Genomic DNA, 7,291 nt, shown 5'->3' with positions numbered 1-7,291 from the left:
AACATTGCTAGAAAGCAAAATATTTTAAAAATTTCTATTAGCTTGAGTAAAAAAAAATGACACCATTGTTCCACTTTTATTCCTTAAACATCACCAGCTGCATTCCCTCTCTGGTCAAAACATGTCTTTAATGACAAGCAATAACAAGGAGTTGGTACAAACTTCAATCTAAAGAGGCTTTAAGCAGTGAATTTCATGTCTGGATGTTCACCTGCAGAGCATTTTAAAGAACAGTTCAGCACTTTTGCCTGCTTGTGCTCATACTTACTGAGAAAATACGATGAAGCCCTCCTGCAGGAAATGGCACTAAGCCCAAATGTACAGTGGTGGAGTGACCTCCTTGCTTGGAGGGAAATAAAAAGAACCCTCACAAAAAAACCCCCAAAACAACAAAAACCTCCCAGCACTAGACCTTTGCCCTTACTTTAAGCTCTAGTTTATTGTTTGAAGTGGGATTTACAGTCACTTGATGGACATTTCAATACATTTTTATTTCTCTTATCAGTTCACAAACCTTCCCTTACTTGGACAATTAAATTATTTGGAAATGTAACCTAATAAAATAAATATTTTGCTCTTTCTGCAATATGTCGAAGTATATTTGAACAATGAAAACATTCTTTCCATTGCAGCACTTAAGGCAGAAATAGCTATTATTTCACAAACTTTAAGAAACACAGACTATTAGAATATGAAGATATGAAATGCTGTACCATAAAATTCCTGATGAAATAGGCACAGCATGACAAATCTCTTCATGCAGAACACTCCTCAAACCAATGACAGGTACCCAGCCCTCTATCATGTTTAAAACATTCAATAATGCCTTATTTTCCAGAGAAAACTGCTCATTCATGTTAAGGTACCCTTGTTTTCTAAAATCAAAGTGTGAACTCAACCATAAAAGAGCAAATATGTGACTGATTACAGTCCCTTCCTATTGAGGCCATTTTGTCATGGTACATTTTTAGATGAGTTACACTTATGACCAACAAATTTATCCCCTGTTTTCTGTTGTAGTCTCCTCCTGTGGAGGCATTATTCTAGAAACTGCCACACAGGCAAGTTCAGATCTAATTATAAAACCCCTCAGAGATCCTTCAGTGCTTCAGTGTGTTGTGAAAGAAAATGGTACAGAGATGCCGTGAGTCTCTTCACAATCCCCAGTTTTTGGCTCTTTAAAGCATTTAAGCCTGCAATGGGGCAATCTCCCTTGAGTGTGCAAAGTAACTTACAGCAGAGGGAAAGCATTTGAAGATCCTTTCAGCTGCAGGTTAGGAAATAGCAGTCTTGCAGGGACATGCCTTAATGTTTCCACATAGTGGAGACTCACAAAATGAAATGCTTCCTGTAATTCAGAAACACTGAACAGAGGTGAAGGAGAGATTGATAACTTGTTACACAACTTTCCAGATGAAGCGATGACCTATTTTAGCTCAATCTGCTGTGTTAAGCATTGTGGGAGCTCGGCAGTCAGCTGGAAGCAGGTATTCGTTCTCGCTGGCACTAATCCATAGACGAATGGGTGTATCCCCAAAGTAAATATTAATGCTGCCAATCACGACACACTGACAAAATTCAAACCATTTTGTTTGTGTATATCTTTTATATTTCCAAATATCCCTAATGCAGTTTTATTGCTGTCTTGAAAATGATAAAGAGATCAATGAATTATTCAGCTTTCAGTTCTGTTTTAGCAGAAGAGCACTGAAAACCTTTGAATATCTCTATAGTCTGAGGCAGCAAAGGCCGTTGAAGAAAATATGCCTTTTCCCACTAAATTTCTAATTTTTCCTAACTGACAAATTTCACAGAGTGTTAGCAGTAGTCAATTCCTGCCATACCAAAATGTATCTTTTATCTATGGTAAATGGCAGAAAACAACACTAATTTGCTCCCTCTGTGAAACAATGTGTATGAATGTGTATGAATTACATAATTAGACCTTTTTTTTACTGTTTCTGCGTCAGCTGCTGTGGCATTTTTGCATTTTCTTCTTTTGGACAATAAAAAGTTGAAACAATGTTCCCCTTCAAAACTATTCTACACTTTTATGCTCTAATCCTTTTGCATTCTGCCTTGCACCTGGCAATCCACTACCAGATACTGAGAAAATTCTATAAAAATTACATATGCTTTACTATGCTAATCAGTGTTTTTTCTAACCATGCAAAATTGTTCATCCACCACTTCTGGAAAGTGCAAGGCCACTTCTTTTAAGGGGCTATATTTGAACTCATTGCTGGGATATAACTCTCACAGTCACCATCACGATCACAATCCAGACAGAAATGTTTTTCAATCACCTAAAAATAAATCAGTGGCTAAACAGCCATAAAACAGCGTTGCACTGCTTTACCTCTCCTGTAATCTGTCCCAGAGATCCCATGTACTGTGTACTGGCCATATAGCTAAAATATATAGTGTTTGGATAAGAAGCATAGAACAAAACAACCTTTAGATATCAGGAAGCATTTAAGTTGAATCCTTTGAGGAGACAAATTATTGTTACAATATATTTATATAGATCTGCTTCCATTTCACCCAGTGACTAAAGTTATTCCTACAAAGTACTTCAAAATCCTGCAAGCATGTGAATTGCTTGAAATCAAGTGTATGGGGCTTAATCTAAAACAGGAGTTCATTTAGGGAAACAAAACATCCTTCATCAAAGACAGCCAGATTCAATCACACACAAACCACTTTGAGGAAGTGAGCATTTGCAGTTCTTCTCTCATCTCTCCCCAGTGCTTTTCCTACTGCCAGGCAGGTTTTCAGCTTTTAAGTAATAGCCTCCCAGCTTTTTGAGGTGATCTCCCACTTCACTTCCTGGCAACTTTCACCTACTGCCCTCCCGGAACTCAAGGGAAGCCCATATCCCTTTCCATTCCCAACAGATGGCTCCAGGCAAAGCCCCGCATCTCCCACAGCCCCAGCAGCATGCACCATGCCAGCTCCCTGTCCAGCAGAGGCCTGCTGGCCTTTCCTGCTCACCAGCAGCTGTGTTGGGATTAACTTTCCAGCAAACACCAATACAAAGTTCACCTAGAAACTCCCAACCTCTGCAAGAAGCAGCTGCCTTGTTACCTCCTCTCAACTCCCAGCCCTGTCCTCCTCTGACCTTTGTGATAAACATGCCTCTGCTCAGGGTGGGTAACAAATTACTGTTTACACAGGCTTTCAAGAATCTCTACAAAAGAGATTTTGTTACCTAAGCCATGACTCTAAAAAAATAGAAGCTTGGGGTATTGTCTTGTCTCAACAGGCAAACTGTCCAATGTTAAGTCACACCATTATTTTTCTTTCAGTTGTGAATCACAGTGCCAGCTCAAAACAACACAAAAGAGAGTACATTTAATGTTTGGGGCATAACTTTATCATTACTTTTTCTTAAAAGACCAGAGCTGTGAACCATCTGATTAAAAGCTTATCTCTGCATCTCATGGGCCTTGGGGGCTGCAGCCCCTTTCTAAACAATGGAGAGAAAGACATTATCCTAGAGAGGTCTTCTCATCCTGAACGAGACATCTAAATCTGGTGAGATAAATCCCAGTCCAGGTTTCTTCAAACTGAATTTATGCTGAAATCAAGCTCTAATCAGCAGTTACATTGTGCATTGTTGCTCTGCACAAGTCTGACTGAGCTGTCTCCTTACCCAGTGTACAGCATCTTAAATAAGAGGTGGTTGGCCAGGTCCACTTCCCTGCAGCTCAGCTTGAGTCCTCACTCACTTCATCCCTGCCAACTGCTGGGGACACCCAGGCCAGCTTCCAGACCACTCAGACTAGCTCCTCCACAGTCCTCTCTCTGATAAAGGCTAGAGATGGATATGGCATAGGACAATGGCGAAGTCCATAGCAGAAAGGACATATTTACTTCAGCATCAAATGACTGTGAGTTAGAGGCCCTCAGAAGAAGACTCACTGTCCTTTTTAAAACATACACTCACTTTTAAAAAACTGGATCTTTCTGCCAGCCATATAAATTTCAAAGCTTTTTAATATTGATGAACTCTTTAATCAGGTGCTTTCCAGATCTGCAGTCCAATGTCTGTAAAGGTATTTCCTTAAAATCAGTTTCAGATTTTGGTAACTGCAAGCCTGTCACAGAACCTGTCCTCCAGTTGTACCCGATGGGAACATAGTCGATTTCACTCTCAAGGACAGTGGCTGCCTAAGCTGCGAGGAGACAGCAACTGAGGGAAATAGATGAGGAAATGTACCAGGTTAGGTACCAGGCAAAGATTGAGTATCAGTGTGTCTAAGGGCAACTCTTCCAAATGATCCCCAGTTAAGACAAGCTGTGATTTCAGTGGCATTTTTAAAAGAAGAATTCTGAACTGAATTCTTAATGTAACCATCCAGAGAGACTTTCACATGTCAAAAGTAATGCGAAAAATACTCAGGAATTTAAAAAATAAACACTCTTGTGTAGGCTTTGCACATTAGAGCAGGAAGCTTTTACTGTGTAGGAAGCCTGAAGTCTTTTTGTTATTCTACTACAGTGATGATTAAACGTCAAAACGTTTTGTTACTAGAGGCTATATTTCTTCAAGGGCTAATTTTAATTATTTTTAACTTCTCAGATATTTAACATTTATATCTGTCTGTTCTTAGATCTTTCCTTCTTATACATAGAGAGTAAGTGCAAGAACACTGGGGAGTAAATACCAAGACAATAGAGAGCTCAAATCTCTATTTGAAACACAGACCTAATCTCAGCTGTAGCTACGGAGACATGATTTCTGAATGATATTATCCTCATATCACCTGGTAAGAATAAAAAGAGGACATCTATGTGCAGCAACACTATCTATTTCCAAGATTTCTTAATGCTAGATTGAATGGAGAGTACCAGGCCAGGTTCTCCACTGAAGACAACACTTAATTAATTCTTCCAGACTGACATATTTTTTTCAACTCAGAACAACCTTGCTGATTACTTGAAGATTAGCATGAAGAACATTCCTCCCTGCAACTCATCAGAATGGCCAGCATCTAACAAATGGCATAATGAATATTAGCTCTTGTATATCAACAACAGTGCAGCTGAATGCTACTCAAGTCACCAGTTCTCAGGAGGAGGCTTGGCAGCAAAGGCAGCAGTTAGATGGGATGTTTATTGGATGTCTTCCACCAGCTGCACTGTGTGGTGGCTTGACTGTTAGATTATAAATATTTCCCCTTGTGAAAAAGGGAAGTTGGCTGGATGAACACTGATTCAGCAGCATATATTCATAGCCTCGGCAGAGATTGGTGTGTAAGAAAGCAGGAATGGGAAGCATTGAATTAGGCCTGGGAAGTCCCCTCTCTCCACAGGCACATGAGCAGAACACTTATCTCTGGAAGCTAGTCAGCATGGCACGTGGGCAATAGAATATTAATAACTCCTCTACAGCAAGATTTCTGGGGGCAGGATGGCTCACCCAAACCACAGCCTCCGTGGCCACTAGGTGCAGATGGGCAACTTCTGCATTGAGGAGTTCCTTCTGCAAAGGCAAACTGAGCTGCTGGGCTGGGTGGGGCTGCAGGAGGCACCCCAAAACCCAGGGAAGAAGTACTTTGGGGATACTGCTTTACTCACTGTTGGCCATAGGTCACAAGTCAGTCCTAAGCATCGTACGAAGGCCAGTGGGCCATGTGAGCCTTGCCAGCGTGCCTGTCTCAGTGAGCACCCAAGACCTGGCTGGCCATTGCGATGTCTGATATGGAGAGTATCAGTAGACAGGCCTTTTGAGAGCTGCACAGGGGACGCATTCTGTCTGGAGGGAATGGAAAAACAGACAGTGAAGATGGATAGGATGTGTAATCACAGGTTCTCATCCATCCTGCAGCATGGCTATGAAGAGCTGATGAGGATCAAGTGGTAAGAGCAAAGTGGAAATTTCCTTTGCCCTGCAGAAGCCTTCCCAAGAGGTGTCAGAGTGGTGGGATAGCTCTGGAGTTTGTCTCAGTGCTGGCTTTGTGCAAGTGGCTCTGACTCACCAGGGCAATTCTGGACCAGGGGGTTTTCCAGGAGGCAGGGGCTGAAATCCCCAGGGATGTTGGTCTAGACAGGGTGCTCTTCCCTTTGACCTCATTGAGGGCCTCAGCTTCCTCTTTATGCAAGTAAAACCAGCTGCCAGGACAGGATATTTTGAGCTACAGAACAGTTACGAAAGAGGAATATGCTGAGGCTTTGAGGAAAAAGATGCTCCTGTTTAAGTATACTTTTCAGACCACAGTTGTGCCAGGACACTCATTGCTGCTGCTCACAGGAAACACTTTTTATTCCTGACTTCTGAAGAGACTCAAACAGCCTGAGAATGGCTCTTTGCCTGACACTGGGCGAGAGCCGGTAGAATGATCTCCATTTCCCCCAGGATAATCAGAGGGAAATCCCAGTCATTAAGTCCTCTGTCAAGTGTTGACGTAAGAGGGATTGCAAATTAATCCTGCTTCCCATTCATCTCATCCCAGCAGAGGTCCCGCTAGCAAAACCAGTCCTCCAACAGCCGCAGGGAAATCCCAGACCGTATCATGGTGCTCTCCTGCCCTTTCCTGCAACTAATATACCCTGATATTTCATGTGCATGTGTTACATCTTCCATTCCTCAAGAGCTGGTTTGTAGGAGAAGACACAGGCAAGGTGTGAGTGCAGTGGAAGCACAAAAGGCTTACAATATTCTGTGCTGTGGAGATGTGTGACCCTCTCTCTGCTTTCCCAGCAGCTGGTCCCTGGCTGCCTCACCTGCCTTTGGTATCTCATAACTCTTCAGCAACAGCTAGCCTGGCCTGAGCAGGGCTGACTTGTGGCTTGTGGGGAAAGGACACGTTTTGTGGGCCATCCTGGCCTGTCCCATCCTTGCTGCCCTTTTCCACTTCCATCTTCTCTGCTCTCTCAGAGGCTTTCTGCTACAAATAAACAAGCAATTTCAGTTAAATGAAGGAACCTGGTAACCTGGGCAGCCAGAAGATGAATGCCCACTGTCTAGTGGCAGGAAGCACCAGGAGCTCTGCTTGCACATAGGGTAATTGTCATGGGCAGCACTGGGCAGAGCCCTCTGGGAGCAGCATCGCAGGGGCATGAGGTTGCACTGAGTTGTGCATTGAGGATTTTGTGGCAGGGGGAGTCACACAGACCTTGGTAGCTACCCAGGGAAGCTGGATTTTGCTGTACAGTCCTTTGATTCCCAAACACACTCTCTAAACTGACTCACTGAATACACAACACCAGCCTGTGCCACTCCAGGCACTCCATATCCTATGGAATTGGCATGGGCCAAAGGAGAAGAAGATAACAGAAGACACAG

This window comes from Corvus moneduloides, chromosome 6, assembly GCF_009650955.1.
Source record: "Corvus moneduloides isolate bCorMon1 chromosome 6, bCorMon1.pri, whole genome shotgun sequence".
Classification (NCBI taxonomy): Eukaryota; Metazoa; Chordata; class Aves; order Passeriformes; family Corvidae; genus Corvus; species Corvus moneduloides.
The sequence above is the reverse complement of the archived record's forward strand: the minus strand, read 5'-3'. Positions refer to the sequence as shown.